The sequence below is a fragment of the Carassius auratus genome, unplaced genomic scaffold, assembly GCF_003368295.1.
Source record: "Carassius auratus strain Wakin unplaced genomic scaffold, ASM336829v1 scaf_tig00012038, whole genome shotgun sequence".
NCBI lineage: Eukaryota > Metazoa > Chordata > Actinopteri > Cypriniformes > Cyprinidae > Carassius > Carassius auratus.
Window position 1 is genome coordinate 1 of NW_020524255.1, and position 17883 is coordinate 17883.

General features: G+C 38.2%; 1 pseudogene; it reads right to left on the reverse strand.

The window, feature by feature from the left end:
- Positions 1–7: 7 nt before the first annotated feature.
- LOC113073345 (G-protein coupled receptor 12-like) lies at positions 8–5773 on the reverse strand (annotated as a pseudogene).
- Positions 5774–17883: the final 12110 nt, after the last annotated feature.

Genomic DNA, 17883 nt, shown 5'->3' on the forward strand with positions numbered 1-17883 from the left:
GACAGTAAATGGCGAAAGGCAGCCAGCTGGCGCCGAACGTGCCCAAGATGATGGCGAGCGTGGAGACGCCCTTCTTGGTGGCCATGTAGTGCGAGGTGGTGAAGAAGTGCTGCTGCAGAGCGATCTGATGCGCGTGGTGACACACTATCTTACAGATCTTGAAGTACAGGCTGAGCATGAGGGCGAAGATGACGAAAAACGACGTGGCGAGGACGGTGAGGTTGGTGCGGTTGAGCGGACGCACGATGCTGCAGGTGGATGCATCATCCAAACAGTTCCAGCCCAAAACGGGCAGCAGTCCCAATCCCAGCGACGCACCCCATGTTCCCACCAGCATCAGATGCACATAATGCAGCGTCTTTTCTGAAAAGTACGTCAAGGCATTGTAGAGCGACAGGTAGCGGTCGACCGTAATAGCTAACAAGCTACTGATGGACGCTGTGAAGGACGCCACTAGGAATCCGACTGTTATGAGGCTGATGGTCTCAGATGAGACCAGATACTGGGAAAGCGAAGTCAGGAGTTGAATCCAGCCGGGCTAACGGTCAGCGGTGGCCAGGCTGCCAATCAGGATGAACATAGGGTTTGCGAAGCGTCGGTGTGTAGAAGATGATGGCACCACGATGGCATTCTCACAGGCGATCACCGTCCCAGAAAAGGCACAGCATGATGTCCCACGGGTTGACGGGTACTCGAGGGCCGCTGATGAGAGCGCCAGGGTCTGGTTGGCATCAAAGGCTTCGCTTCCAGCCACGAGGACTGTGGCGAACCCACGCCAGTCTCATTGAGCGCTGCGCTCCTCGTTCATCGCTCAGCCTAGATACACAACAATGATGTCAGATCAACAAACTAAACAAATCTATAAATGACATGTAGAGACTTTTCAACTTCAAAGAGTGAGTTTGATATAATTTGCATGGAAGAAATAATCACAGAACATTCGTTTTTTTAAAAGTTCAAATTGAAGTTCGCGTTTCAGCTGAGGACAGCGCAATCGAAAAAGACGACAGAAGTCCTTTTGGATGGATATTGCACTCGAATTAAGTCATAAACCATGTTAAGAAGTTTTATTCTACGCATTTGCATGAAGAAATCTATTTGGTCAATGAAAGGCAATTGGAAGCTGTCCATGGGTGCTGAATCTAAAAACGTTGCTTTTTTGTGAAGAACAAGATTGAATTAAGCCATTTAAAAAATATATTTTAAAATTAGTAAAACCTTGTTTAAAGTATTTCATCAGCAAAATAATAATAATATTAATTTGCTGAACGGAAATGAAAAAAAATTATTGCATTTGCACGGCAAGTCTCGTTGCCATTGCAAAGTCAATTGGAGCTGTCCCGTGGTACTGAATGGCAAAATGTTGGTTTGCAAAGAGAACACGGCGGATTAAGCATGCACTTTGAGCCTATACATATTTTTAAAAGTAGTAAACTATAAAAGTAGTTAAGTATATAATCGATAAAAATTGCTCATATTATGTCATGGTTTAATTTTTTTTTATAACATTGTGTTTAAAATCACAATTATGTTGGCTAAACGAACATAAATTAATCTCTAGGGTATGTGATGGCTGAAAATCATTAGACGCTATAAATGGCGAAGTCTTAGAGTTTCGCTTTCACTCACGAAAGAAGCAATTACAAAAACTGTTAGTTTGTGCAAAAACTTTTTTTTTAAATTTCAAAAATTGTGCAGTTGCTCTCCTACTTTTTCCTATTAAAAAGCCGCTATATGGGTAGATCTGAATCTCTTCATGGGACTTCATGCATAAATAACAAAGTAAAACCATGTTAAGAGAAATTTGAAATCAATATTTGGTTTACAGGAGTGTAAAAGCAGGAATTCATCTTCAAGGGATTTGACTATTGCTAATCAACGTCGCTTTAAATGATGATTCTGAGGATCTCGCTTTAACACACGAATTAAATTATAACTTTGTGCATACAAGTATTTTAAAAGATCACACTTAAAGAGCAAGATTCGAATAGAAATAGGGGACAAAGGCTTTATCGCACTTCAAATAAGACATTAAAGGAAAATGCAAACTTATATAAAAAAAATAAAAATAAAAAACTAGAAAAATGTTGAATGCGTTGTTTGTGCATCACGCTCTCCATGGTGCTGAAACCGGGAAAAATTTACAAGTAACGCAGTTCATAATCGAAAAAGCAATCGGTTGTCGTACCTTTTCCTTCACATGGAGGAAAACAAGAGACGAAGAGAGTTTCTTCAGCTGACCGCGTGCGTGTTCTTCTTCAGGTGAATCCTTAACCCCAGTCTGGATTGCTGGACATGAGTCCTGGATCTGGTTTAATACACGAGGAGCGCGAGAGCGGAGAGACTGACTGGCGCCTGCGGATCCGAGCGGCGCTTTTAAACCCTGATGACGTCAGCACGCCGCCGCCTACATCTGCGCGCGACCGAGCCGTTCGCATAACATCACCGATCAACAGGTGAATGATTGCAACCGATGTGCATGAGATACTATGTCAATGTTTGATCTAATGCAACATACTGAGCGCACGTGCTGTAATGATTTGTGCAATGAAAGGTGCCCCTGTATTTTATACAAAAATCTGTTTTACATTCACTTAAGATTGGCAAATTTGGATGATGGGCACATATGTTAAAGTACAATCTGAAGCCATCACTGTCCCCTAGTCCAGGTACAATCATTTCTTTACGAGGATTAAGATGTATGGATATAAATTCACACAACTTTTGAGCCAAAGACAACATGCTCTTACAGGTGACACAACACCGAACGCTCATATCCACAGAGAAAGACATCTGAAAGTTTTATCTAATGTGCCCCAACTTTAATCTTAAACTAGAGTTGCATGAGCTGAGGAACATATGCACAAGTGTTTCTGAAAATAACAATCAACCTAGCAACAGCATAAGCAACACCCTGACAACAACATCAGGTCAGCATCAGATGTGTGAATCATGCAACGGCCTCAGAGGACAGAGTTAATTATATAAAATGAGGATAAAACACCGGACAGTAATCTGACAGACATCTTCTATAAATATTCTGACCACAGCCATATTGCATATTTCATAACATCTCACTTATTTTATATTATATATAAAATATATGTTATTTTATATCACATTTTACATATAAACATTAGAGTAAATACAATATATATTGTTTCATACAGTATGTAATGTATATTATAAATATTTAAATAAATATTTAAATATATTGAAATAATAAAATATATAATGAAAATTGATACAAAATATCAGATATATATATATATATATATATATATACACACACACACACAATTAAATTAAATATAATGAAATACTTTTTTAAATGACATTTAATTTATAATATTTTATTTCAAAAATATTTATGTAAATAAAAAGTGTAATGAGAATATCCGAATACAATATTAAAATATCTCAATATATATTGAAAATAACTATATTAAAATAAACAAGATATTATAAATTATGTGTTACTTATTGACAATTAAGTGTTACTTATTCACATACTACTGTATGTGTAACTTATTGACATACGCTGTGATCTTATGTGATGACGACTGTCAGCAGTATCTGAATGCAGTGAAGCTCATTCTCTCTCTCTCTCTCAGTATCTCTCTATCTCCTTTCTCCTGGTATCCTAGAAACCAGCGCAGCTACATGCATTTACTCACTGCTGAAAATATGATTACAACAATGGAAACATAGAAAAAGAAAGAGCAGGTAGAGAAAGACCGAATGAACAAGAATAGCCAAGAAAAAACATCTCACGCGACAGGAACAAGAGTAAAATAAATGTTATGGTAATGTGTGAATGACAGCAGTTCTAATGCATGAGCTTCAATGCTCATTATCACAAAATAAACCCTCATGTGAAGCTGATATTTACCTGCTTATTGCACAGATACTTATGACATAAATCAATCCACAGCCTGGGTCAACAATCATAGTGTCATTTAGTGTCTTTATATACAAAAGTATTCCAGATAGCCATGCAATATAATACTAATTCACACAGTAAATGTGCTGGTTTCTCAAGTGTCTGATCAAACATATACACATGAGCAACTGAGCCTGAAGAGATTTACTGTGAGATTTTACATTGGTTTTACAGTCTGATGAAACCTTGAAAATATTCACTTGTTCACATACTTAGAATACATACAATATGAAAAACAATAAATCACTTTAGAGTAATAGTTCAAGACATGCAGAAAACAAACAAACAAGCAGGATAATCTAGATATCGTCATACTAATTAATCAAGGTACATCAAGACAATTGATTTGTATTACAAGTTTTCAGATATGTTGTTTAAATGTGCAAATTAAGTGTTCTCTAAATAAAGATGCCCTCATTTGCATACACTTTCCTGAACGTGAGGTCCAAAATTCTCACTGGATTTCATTGCCATTTTAGAGTTTTACAATTTTTTAATTCTCGCTCCTAACTCACAAAAGGAAGGAATAACATTTTAGGTATAAAAGCAAAACAGTTAATATTTTAGGAATATAGAGAGGAATAAAACTGTAAGCTGTGGTGTGGTGTGAAGTGAAAAAAACCTAGAGTTAACTATGATGAGTATGATGTGCTTAAAAAATTATAGATGCAAGTAAATAAAGTGCAATAAAACAAATATTTAAAAGTATATTACTGATGTTTTTTTTTTTCTGAAAGAACACTTGTTATGGAAGTGGAATAGACTAAATTTGAGCAGTGCATGAAAAATGTCTAACCTTAAATCCTGAAAGTATATACAACTTTTCACTCTTAAGATGTTATTAATAACCTCAGTGAGTGAGACACACAGTTAGATAAAAAAAAAAAGAAATCATATTTTTTATTTTTATCCATATCTCTCTTGATTATTGTCCGGAGACTAATGGAGCTTTAATAAGGCTTGTAATCAGCAGCACTTTTCTGAGCGAGCGAGTATGCATGAGTGTGTGTGTCTGTCTGTGTGTGTGTGTGTGTGTGTGTGTGTGTTAATAAGTTTCCACCTGCAGCCATGTGACTGATTTCTGCAGAGGCCTGTGCACTGGATCCAGACTCACGCGGCACACGGAGCGAGAAACGAGACGCTGCACAGAGAAAGAGAGAGAGAGAGAGAGACAGATGAGCATATATATGTATAATTCAGTAATAAAATATAATAAAAAAGATATAATTCACAAAACAATTAATTCAATCAACAAATTATCATTTTAAAACACTGAGCTGAGTCTCATGATCATTTATTCTATTCTGTCCATATGTAACTTCATATATCACGTTAACATCAGGCACAACTTAATCAGAAGCTCATCGGTGAATCAATTTGTTTCACATTCACACCACAAAGTCTATTAAAAGTCACAGCAGAACCTGTTCCTTATGACCTACAGGTTCATATCAAAACACTCCTGCATTGCTTTTATAGGGGAAAATGAATGCTGTATATTTTTGATGGTCAAATTACTTATTTTAAATGAGCAGTACAGAGAACTTCTTATCAATCAATCTGTTCACATGTATCTGTTTTTGATGTATTCGCGGTTCATGAGCACATCCCCCTGACAGAGAATCTGGACCCCAACCATGACCCAACTGAACGTGACACTGGAACACCTCAAGGCTCTGAATGTCCACCTCTGGAGCCAAAACCTCATAAAACCTCTACATGTAATACCCTAGAACACTGTCAATTCTTCGTCATCAGTTAGGAACCTAGGTGTGCTATTTAATAGCAATCTTTCCTTAGAAAGCCATTTTTTCTAGAACATACGTTCATGACCTCTAGGTTAGATTATTGTAATGCTCTATTGGGTGTTTCCTCTGCATGCTTAATAAACAAACTACAGATGTGATACCCACCAAAATGGTGTCATCAGACCACCATCAATTCGTAGTAGTGAATGAAGAGGAATCATACCAATCACAACTGAAGTATGGAGTACCTCAAGGCTCAGTTCTAGGACCATTACTTTTCACGCTTTACATGTCAACCTTTGAAGATATTATTAGAAAACAAATTGTTAGAACCCCTGCTCTCTATGGGAGGATCGGAGAGCTCTCTGAATTCATCACAAATATCTTAATTTCTGTTCTGAAGATGAACGAAGGTCTTACGGGTTTGTAACGACATGAGGGACATGAGTAATTAATGACAGAATTTACATTTTTTGGTGAACTAAGTCTTTAAATGACAGCTCAGTCTCTTATCCAGCCTTTACACTCATCCAATCTAAAATAAGAAGAAAATGACTAAATTAACTTTAAAGCGACTTATTCTCTCATAAAATGCAAGAGCATTGACAATAAAACTTAAATGAATATAAATGAAGCACTAAGTCATGAATCATGACTCACGCTCTTTCTTTCTCAAGAAATGTTAGATATTACATATTCAGATAAGGCACATGTAGACAGACATGAGTCACACTTTATATTTGTTGATTCTATTGCTGCTAGACTATTAGAAATAATTCTTGCCTAATCAAAGGCTGCTATTATGATCGATCGTATCATCGCCTATTCATGACTGCTTTGCTTTGGATCCCAAATCCTACAATTGACTGCAATTACAAGTAAAGAGTTAGTTTTTCTGAAGATAAATATGCATGACCTCTTCTGACACCAGATGGATGTGAACCAGCACATATGTGAAAATGACATTTATGATTGTCTCAGAGCTGCTTTCTGATGCGTGGTAGGAGCTCAAACGCTACAAGTTAATAATTAACTTCACAACATAATCATGTAAATTTGGGTTGGGTGTAAATTTTAAATTAGAAAACGAAAAAACAGATTATATTATCAATTAATATGAGGTCATATAATAACAATAATAATTTAAAAAAATTATATAATTTTTGAAACTTGATTTAAGTCATTAGCACTATTTATATGGATGTTATTTAAATATAATGGTGAAAAACATTTAATTTACTCTAAACAAAATAAAATAAAAGATTGAAAAATACATACAATACATATACATATAATCAAACGATTAATCGCATCCAAAATAAAAGTTATTGTTTACATAATATGTGTGTTTATGCTGTGTATATTTATTATGTAAATATAAATATGCATACATATATGTATATATTATCAAGTGGAACAGGCAACACTTCCTATAATGCAGAAAAGTACATCGTTAGAATAATGGCATTTACGCTAATATTAACCTGTTAAATGTATTTAAGAAAAATATTTATATATTAAATATATTTATATATAATATAAATTATATGAATATAAATATATACATGCAAGTACATATAAATATTTTCAAAATATATACTGTATGTGTATGTTTATTATGTATATATAAATACACAGTAATATATTGTGTTAACAAAATGTTTTTTTGGATGCGATTAATTGCGATTAGTCATTTAACAGCACTAAGTGATATATTATTATTAACAACAGCAATAACAACAACAACAATAATAATAATAATACAAATAAATACATAAATAAGCAAAGCTTGATTAAGCCATTGGCACTCTGTATGGGTATTATTTAAATATAATGTTGCTAAACATTTAATTAAATTTATTCAAAAAAAAAAAAAAAAAAAAAATATATATATATATATATATATATATATATATATATATATATATATATATATATATATATATATATATATATATATATATATATATATAATTAGAAAACAAAAACTTGTGTTTAAGTATTTAAAATATTACTCTAATATGAGGTGATATATTAATAATAATCATAACAATAAATAAATACATTTAAGTAATTTGCAGTCTTTTTTTTTGCTGAAATAATAATAATTAAAATGGAAGTGTGAAACATCAATGACACATTATGATAATTAAATATATTTGTGCTAAACATTTAATCTAATTTACTAAAAAAAGACACATACTGTGTGTGTGTGTGTGTGTGTGTGTGTATAATATATATAATTTGAATATAAAATTTTTCTCAAGTGATCAGACTGTCTTATTTAAATGACAAATGGACTTTTCTATCAGTTTGTCTGTTTGTTTTTTTTCACTCAGGCTGCTGGAGAGTTTGATCTCAACCCTCTGTTTGATTCAGTTTCCTTCATCTTATTATCTGACAGGAAGAAACATCTAGATGTGACACTTCCTGCTTCCTGAGGAAGTTACAGCAGCGAATGTCCATTGTCGACTCTCACACACACTCAGATAGGAAGCATTACATCATCAGGCATGTGTTATGTGCCTCATCCAAACATTTGTTCATCCTAAATGTTCACTCACCTCCTGTGAAGCCTGGATATATAATACAGCACATTCATAAAACATTATAAACCTTCATAAAGCCTTGTGTGTGAAAACCAAAGCCACAGTTGTCATTCATCAACACCTTTCACAGCAAATCATCTGTAAAACAACCATTATGAGGAATAATACATTATAAATAACACAATGATATATAAGCAGACTTCACAGAAATAATTTGTTAATATTTTGTCTTTTCTGAGGAAGATTCATTCAACATTCTTTTGAATAGACTAGAAAATTATGTTGGCATTAGAGGACGTGCATTATTTATAGTTCAAATTGTACTTATGAACCACCATCAATTCGTAGTAGTGAATGAAGAGGAATCATACCAATCACAACTGAAGTACGGAGTACCTCAAGGCTCAGTACTAGGACCATTACTTTTCAAGCTTTTCATGTTACCCTTGATATTATTAGAAAACAGAAAGCTTTTACTGTTCTGCTGGTGATACTCAGCTCTATATTTCAAAACATACCGATTTGCAAAACTCACAGAATGCATAGTTGATATGAAACACTGGTTGACTTGTAATTTGAGGAGCTAATTATGGGACCAAAAACATCTGCATGTAATACCCTAGAAAAATGTCTAGTAATTGATCTGCTCTGTCAATTCTTCGTCATCAGTTAGGAATCTAGGTGTGCAATCTTTCCTTGGAAAGCCACGTTTCTAGCACTTGTAAAACCAAATTTTTCTCAAAATATATCTGAATTATGATCTATGCTCTCAATGTCAATTGCAGAAACTACTGACTTAGTTTTATGACGTTAACCAAAATGACCGAAAAAAGTATGATGTTTACAAATAAAATTTCCATAATTCCTTTTAAAAGATAACATCTAACACAAATCTATGAACATATTCAGATGAGATAACTGATTTACTGCTAACTAGTGAAACACTCCTTTAATATCACGAGCTGCTGCTCAAAGTACATGTTAGAAGGAAACATTGTGCATTATGATGAAGTTTGTAGCTTAATTCACTATATTTGAAATAATCTGAGCTGCAGTTTAGTTCAATGGGAAATAATTTGAAAGCATCCAGTCTCTCACACCATTGAAGTGAATGCTGTTACAACAACAGTGGTTATATACACATATTTAAACATTATTGCTATTTAAACATTACTAGAATCCCTACTAAATTATACGCCATTGTTACGCCATTGTTATAATATAATCTAATCTAATGTCATATTTTTGATGTTTTTAATGACACACACAGTGGATCATGTTTACGCACACATATGTTCACACGCATACACGCACACACACACACTTCCAGTGCAGGCGTGACCTTTAGAATCATGTATAAGTTGACACCTACACTCCAAATGAACCAATTAAACACAAGATCTCTGCTAAACTCCGCCCACAACTGAGTCCCTCCTTCAAGGACCAATGAGGCGTCAGCATGAACACAATACAAACAGAGTGAAGAGCACAAATGTCAAAACAAAAACAAAACAAAAGCATGTTTTCAATACCAGCGTCAATGTAGTGTGAAAAACAATGTTACGTAATCACAGAAACACTCACACACATGGTGCAAGCGTTCACACACACACACAAACACACACTAGAGCACAAAGTATGAACAAACACACAGTACAACACACAACACATTTGACCTGAACTTAAAGTAGTTAACATTTTTCATACTCTATTTATAATCTAAAAATACTACTTACAACAGAATACTTAGAATATTAACATAAACATATTAAATCTGTTAGCCAGGAAACCCTTTTTAAACTTAAAAACAGTTTATATATATGATTTTCTTTTTTCTGAATATTTATCTGAAACAAAGACGTTTTGATGACAGTATAGATTTATCAAACATGCTAAATATTCAGTAAAATGTTATAAAAACATTTATTAATTAATAAATATTGAATTATACAATTTATATGCACGCCGAAAGTTATTTGTTTTCCAAAAAAATTATTTTATTTAAGAAGGTTGCATTAAAATAATCAAAATCGACTGAAGACTGGAGTTATGATGCTGGAAATTCAGCTTTGATCATAGAAATAAGTTACAGTTTAACAGATCTTGACACAGAAAATCTGTAAACACACGGATAAATCATCAATGAACGAACGAAGAATCAAAGAATCAGAGGCAACAAATAATTTTAATACTCAATTCACAGGTCAGAGCGTCTGCAACAGAAGCCTCAGCTTTACTTCTGAAAAACATGGACAAAAGAGGTACAGAGTTTCCTAGAAACTTCTGCATTTTACCTACGGAGGTGTGTGAGTGTGTGTGTGTGTGTGAGTGTGTGTGAGAGTGTGTTGCATGCGTGTGCGTGCATGTGTGTGTGTGTGTGTGTGTTGAGCTGCTGATGGAAGTAATTTGAGTCAGAAGGCTTCAGGGATTCTCTGGAGAAAGAGACGGCGTGTGGAGAACAGCGTGAGACGAATGAACGCAGTTTTCTGAGAAACACTGAGAGAAACAGTTCTATACTAAACTACAACTAAACCAGAAAAAAAAACATTTGTGTTACTTGAGATAAACCCCATGAATGTAAACATATTTTTATTTCAGCTCGTTAACTAAATTAAAATCCAAAAAACACATTTTAGTTACTTGAAAAAACGTAAACATTAACTGAAATAAAAATTCAACATGAAAAACTTATTTCAGCTTGTGAATTTTTTTAATATACTATTGTTGTTTTTATTAATATTTTGATTTAGATTTATTTTTATATTTTCTTGCTAAATATTACTATTTGGCTTTAAATGTATTGTTATATATATATATATATATATATATATATATATATATATATTTATATATATATGCAACAAACTTAATACAGTTTTAGTAAACAGTTGTGAACAGTTCCAGTTTTTAATTTCTGCAACAGTTCATCATAGAGCCTCGGAGAATAATTATAAAAGACCATTAGAGACAACTGAAGACATTTAATGTGCACAAGGACACACAAAGGCTGGCATTTCCAACACAGAAACACAAAGCGGTTCAGAGGGTGAAGAATAGGTCAAACATAGATTCGTCCTTCAGTTCTTCACACCCTCGACCATCTCATCACTTGTCTTAAGTGTCAGTGTAAGACATTCCTAATCAATGAGGTCAAATCCCTCGCTTCCCACTCACCAGGACTGCAGGAGAACCACGTGACATGAGATGTGTGTGGAATATGAGTCTCAAATTTTACAGAAATATATATTTTGTCCATCAAGGATGTATCAAATTGATTAAAAGTGCCAGTAAAGATATTTACAGTATATTTCTATTTCAAATAAAAACTTTCTATTCATCTGTGAATCCTGAAAAATAAAGAGTATCTCAGTGTATCTACAAAAATATTGTGCAGCACGACTGTTTTCAATAATTGATAATAATCAGAAATGTTTCTTGAGCAGTAAATCATCATATTATTCTGATTTCTGAAGATCATGTGACACTGAAGACTGGAGGAACGATGCTGAAAATACAGCGGAGCATCACAGAAATAAATTATAGTTTAACATATATTCAAACAGAAATCTGCTGTTTTACATGATAATAATATAATAAAATGTTCATGTTTTTGCGTTGTTTTTTTTTACCAGTGGTTTAGGAGGATATCTTCATCCAGCGGGTTGGCCATACGTCTCCCTCACAGGTGGCAGATGAGGCTGAGGCTGATCCTGCAAGGTCACACAGGTCAAAAGGTCAATGAGGTCAAAGGTCATGCACAGAGGGCAGGCAGAGTTCAGCAGATTAGAATGATTATTGAAGGATCATGTGACACTGAAGACTGGAGTAATGATGCTGAAGATTCAGCTGCGTAATTTTTACAGTATTTTTGATCAAATAAATGCAGCCTTGGTGAACAGAAGAGACTTCAAAAATCTTATTGTATTGTTATTGTATATAAAGGAAAGTATATTGATCTTGCTGCATGTGTTTTAAAGCAGTATATAAAGTTGTTTAACAGTCCGTCCGAACACATCAAACTGAAGGGTCTCCCTCACTAACGAGCTGCTGTTACGTAACGACCAACAGTTTGATGCGTGTTTCCCTGCGTCGGCTGTTTTACTTGTATACATACTGATTAAACTCAAGACGTGACTAATGCAATGTTTCAGGCATGCCAGAGTAATTACAGTGTGGCAAGTAATGAGGTTTTCACTTTGAAATATTTCATCAGCCGCGGTCATTGAGTTCATCTTGGTGTTTGCACGCGACTGTCACGGTTTTACGCTGCCTGAAGGAATACGGAGTCGAGGATAAACGGAATAAGGTTTTTAATATATCCAACACAGGGGATATCCAACATGGAGCACAGAGGTAGACACACGTAAGTAGCAAGTGGACACAAGTGAGCACAAGTGAGCACAAGTGAGAAGACCCGACAAAACAGAACTGAAGGGACACGGCTTATGAACCACAGATAATTGGGGAAACACAGGTGGATGGAATCATGAAATTAACAGGGACATGGAACACATGAGGAAGATAATGGACACACCTGGGAACTAATCAAACACGGAAAGACAGAAACTGGGTCACGGGCAAAAACACATTAAATGAGTCCAGGTGTGTGACAGTACTCCCCCCTCCCGGTAGGTGCGTCCTCGCACCGTAGAAACAACAGGGGGAGGCGTAGGTGGGAACTTGGGAGGAGGTTCCGGTGGAGGATGGACTTCCAGGAGGGGGCCAGCAGACAGGGACCACAGAAGGAGGAGCCAGGGAGGAGACGACGGAGGAAGGAGCCAGGGAGGAGACAGGAGCAGGAGGAGCCAGATGGTCCACCAGAGACCAGCCAGGACGGAGATCCAAGGTGGGGTCGACGGCGGGAGGAGCCATGGTGAAGGAAGGGTCGACGACACCAGGGGGCCGACAGGCGGAGACTGCACCGGTGGGTGAGGAGCCCAAGATGGAGCAGCACAGCCGCAGAGCCAGGGTGACGTCGAGGTTCCGGAGGGCCTAGGTGGAGCAGAAGGCTCAGGCGACCAAGGCGGAGGCAGGGTCCTGGCAGACCGCTGTGGAGCCGGAGCGACCGAGGATGGAGGTGGAACCGGAGGGAAGGAGGAGCCTGACAGAGCCGGAAGGATGGAGTGACGAGGTGGAACCAGAGGAGAGGAGTCCCGAGGTGGCGGATGGTCGACGACTGACCAAGGTGGAGCCGGAGGGACGAGGGAGCCCGGTGGAGCAGGTGGGATGACAGGCCACGGTGGAGACGAGGGAGCTAAGAGCCAAGGCGGAGCCGCTGGGTCGAAGGACCGAGGAGGAGTCCAGGGCTCGGAGGCTGGAGGCGGAGACAGGGCCTTAACACGCCAAGGCGGAGCTGGAGACTGGCAGTCCAGCGGCGAACCACCGCGCCCCGATGGCGCGGACTGAGGGTGAGCTGCGGGACTGACTGGCACCAGCAGGGATGGCGAGGAACTGGCTGGTCTAGGAGGAGGAGAGATGAGAAGGATGGGAGGAAGGACAGGAGGATCAGGACTGGACGGAACCAGCGAAAGAGTAGAGGGACCAGCAGGTTTGGGAGGAGGCGGGAGAGGGAGGCTGGGAGGGAATGCAGGAGACACAGAAGATTCAGGGCTGGGCGGAACCAGCGGAGACACAGAAAATTCAGAGCTGGGCGGAACCAGCGGAGACACAGAAGATTCAGAGCTGGGCGGAACCAGCGGAGACACAGAAGATTCAGAGCTGGGCGGAACCAGCGGAGACACAGAAGATTCAGAGCTGGGCGGAACCAGCGGAGACACAGAAGATTCAGAGCTGGGCGGAACCAGCGGAGACACAGAAGATTCAGGGCTGGGCGGAACCAGCGGGGGAAACAGAAAACTCAGGGCTGGGCGTAACCAGCGGGGAAACAGAAAACTCAGGGCTGGGCGTAACCAGCGGAGAAACAGAAAACTCAGGGCTGGGCGGAACCAGCGGAGACACAGAAAACTCAGGGCTGGGCGGAACCAGCGGAGACACAGAAAACTCAGGGCTGGGCGTAACCAGCGGAGAAACAGAAAACTCAGGGCTGGGCGTAACCAGCGGAGAAACAGAAAACTCAGGGCTGGGCGTAACCAGCGGAGAAACAGAAAACTCAGGGCTGGGCGTAACCAGCGGAAATGGAGCAGAGGAAATGACTGGAGGAGGTAGGAGTGGGAGACTGAGAGGGTATACAGGGGAATCAGGGCTGGACGGAACCAGCGGGGAAACAGGAAAATTAGGGATTACCTCCATAGACCAGTCCATCAGATCCAGAACTTGCTCCATACGATCTTCAGAGACTGTATACAGCTCACCCTCAGTCGCAGGAGTGTGGGCAGGGCTTTCCTCCACGCCCTCGATCTCCACGAGGACTCCCACGATGCACGGTGTTGCCGGCTCACACACCTGGTCAGTCGCGCTCTCGAGATCCTGTTCCCTGTCAGTGGATGGCTCGGGCTCTGCGGCTGCGGTGGGCTCTGGCTCCGTGCGGCGTGATGGTGGCTGGCTGGTCTCTGGGTCGGGAGTGGGGCTGGCGAGGTCCTCTATGGGGCAGATGGTGAAAGATGAGCCATTTCTCGCCAGAGTCCACTCCACGAATGCGGCGAAATTCTCTCGAGGACCATCTACGGACGACAACGCTCTGCATTTGGAGTTCAGGCTGGTGTTGTAGAAGGTGCAGAGCGCGCCGTCCGGGTAGCTGGTGGCATTTGCTAATAGGAGAAACCATCTGGTGTGGTCCTCGAGAGAGCGTTCTTCCTGCTTCAGCAGAAGGATGAGGAATTCGGGACGATAGAGGGGATCCATAGAAACACTAAGAAAAGAAAAGACTTTGAAAACACAAAAACAAAACGGAGGGAAGAACACGCAGTTTTCTATTTTCTCTTATTAGTTCGGGTCTTCTGTCACGGTTTTACGCTGCTTGAAGGAATACGGAGTCGAGGATAAACGGAATAAGGTTTTTAATATATCCAACACAGGGGATATCCAACATGGAGCACAGAGGTAGACACACGTAAGTAGCAAGTGGACACAAGTGAGCACAAGTGAGCACAAGTGAGAAGACCCGACAAAACAGAACTGAAGGGACACGGCTTATGAACCACAGATAATTGGGGAAACACAGGTGGATGGAATCATGAAATTAACAGGGACATGGAACACATGAGGAAGATAATGGACACACCTGGGAACTAATCAAACACGGAAAGACAGAAACTGGGTCACGGGCAAAAACACATTAAATGAGTCCAGGTGTGTGACAGTGACGAGCGCATATGTGAGTGAAGCCTTACACGTGAGCAGTATGAGAAATGAAGCTTCACTCGAAAATAACTCATGAAAAATTAACAAGAGAGAACAGAAACACTCAACTTACAGACTTAAGATTTTAGGCCAAAAGACTTGTGTCGTGGAAGATTGAACACACTTCATATTCTTATTAATATATACTCAAAATGCAATGCAAGTCACTTCGGAATAAAATATCTGCCATGTTTGTAAATGTAGACATGAACATGCCTATGTAGTCTTTTGTAGTCATTTTATAATCATATTGACATCATATTGACGGTCCTGGTCAATGTGATAGAATTGTTTTTCAAGATGTTTTTTCCAAAAAAAAAAAAAACTTTTAAAACAAATTTTTAGAAGGAAAGTAAAGGATGGGAAAGGATGGGAAAGGAAAGTAAAGGAAAGGAAAGGAAAGGATGGAAAAAGGATGGGAAGGACATGAAAGGAGCAGAAAGGAAAGGAAAGGAAAGGATGGGAAAGGATGGGAATGATGGGAAGGAGAGGAAAGGAAAAGAAACGAAAGGAAAGGATGGGAAGGAAAGGAAAGGAAAGGAAAGGAAAGGAAAGGAAAGGAAAAGAAAAGAAAAGAAAGGAAAGGTAAGGATGGAAAGGAAAGAAAAGGAAAGGATGGGAAAGGATGGAAAGGAAAGGAAAGGAAAGGAAAGGAAAGGAAAGGAAAGGAAAGGAAAGGAAAGGAAAGGAAAGGAAAGGAAAGGAAAGGAAAGGAAAGGAAAGGATGGGAAAGGATGGAAAGGAAAAGGAAAGGAAAGGAAAGGATGGGAAAGGATGGAAAGGATGGGAAAGGAAAGGAAAGGAAAGGAAAGGAAAGGAAGGGAAAGGATGGAAAGGAAAGGAAAGGAAGGGAAAGGCTGGGAAGGAAAGAAAATGAAAGGAAAGGATGGGAAAGTATGGAAAGGATGGAAAGGAAAGGAAAGGAAAGGAAAGGAACGAAAGGAAAGGAAAGGAAAGAAAGAAAAGGAAAGGAAAGAAAGAAAAGGAAAGGATGGGAAAGACGGGAAGCAAAGGAAAGGAAAGGAAAGGAACGAAAGGAAAGGAAAGAAAGAAAAGGAAAGGATGGGAAAGACGGGAAGCAAAGGAAAGGAAAGGAAAGGATGGGGATGGATGGGAAGGAAAAAATGGGAAGGAAAGGAAAGAAAAGGAAAGGAAAGAAAAGGAAAGGGAAAGGATGGGGAGGAAAGGAAAGGAAAGAAAAGGAAAGGATGGGAAAGACGGGAAGCAAAGGAAAGGAAAGGAAAGGATGGATGGGAAGGAAAAATGGGAAGGAAAGGAAAGAAAAGGAAAGGAAGGGAAAGGATGGGAATTTCTGCATTTTTCAAATGTTTATTACAAGTGCAAAGAATTAATTAACAAAAATCTGAAAAGAAGTAAATATTTTACTTTTTCACCCAAAATTTTGTGTGAATTGTTCTCTTTTAATTTTTTTTCAGCATAGCATTTGAAAATACAACAACCGTTCTTTTTGGTACAGAAATTAAAAACGAATGGACGCAAAAGTAAACAGACCATAAATAAAAAAGAGGAGGTGGGGTTAAAAAGAAAAAAAAACAATGGGAAAAAAATGTTAATGTGAAAAGAGGAAAAAAGAATAGTATGTATATAAAACATTAAAAGTGATAAGCATCAGTTCTGCAGTCTGCATGTCATGTTCACGTGTCACAGCTCTCTGTAACTGCTGTTTACAGATATTTACTACAGATTTTAATGCAAGAAACATTGACTGAATACTCACTTCTGCTCTCCTGACAAATCACACACAACACTGACTTCATCCACTCACACAACAACATGTGTGTGTGTGTGTGTGTGTGTGTGTCCTGCCATGGCAACAGGTCAGTGTGACTGTGACAAACAATCAGAGGACTGAACCAGATCTGCGTGACGCATTCATTCAGAATCATTAATATCTCCATCCTTCAGTTTGGACCTTTCTTATTTCATCCACTCGCAAACACCAACATCTCATACATATGATTTCAAAAAACTTCAAATTCTTAAATTGAGATTTTTAAATTCGAGATGCAAAATAAGACATTATGCGTTTTGATCACTAACATTTAATCACCAACCATGAAATAAAACCCATAAAACTTAAAAATGAAAAAAAAAATAGAAATGTAGAAAAAAGGGAAGAGATAAAAAGCTAAAATGTAAAAAATTAGCACTTCAAGTTTATTTCTGATCATTTCGGTTGGACCTGAACAGTTTTAACAGCACATTTTCTCTCGATTTACAATGAAATGACCCTTTTTGATGCAAGAAAGAGAAGACAAAAGAAGAGAAGAGACTGCATTGATGTTATTCATTAAAGTCCCGAGCTTCCGCTCATTCATTCATC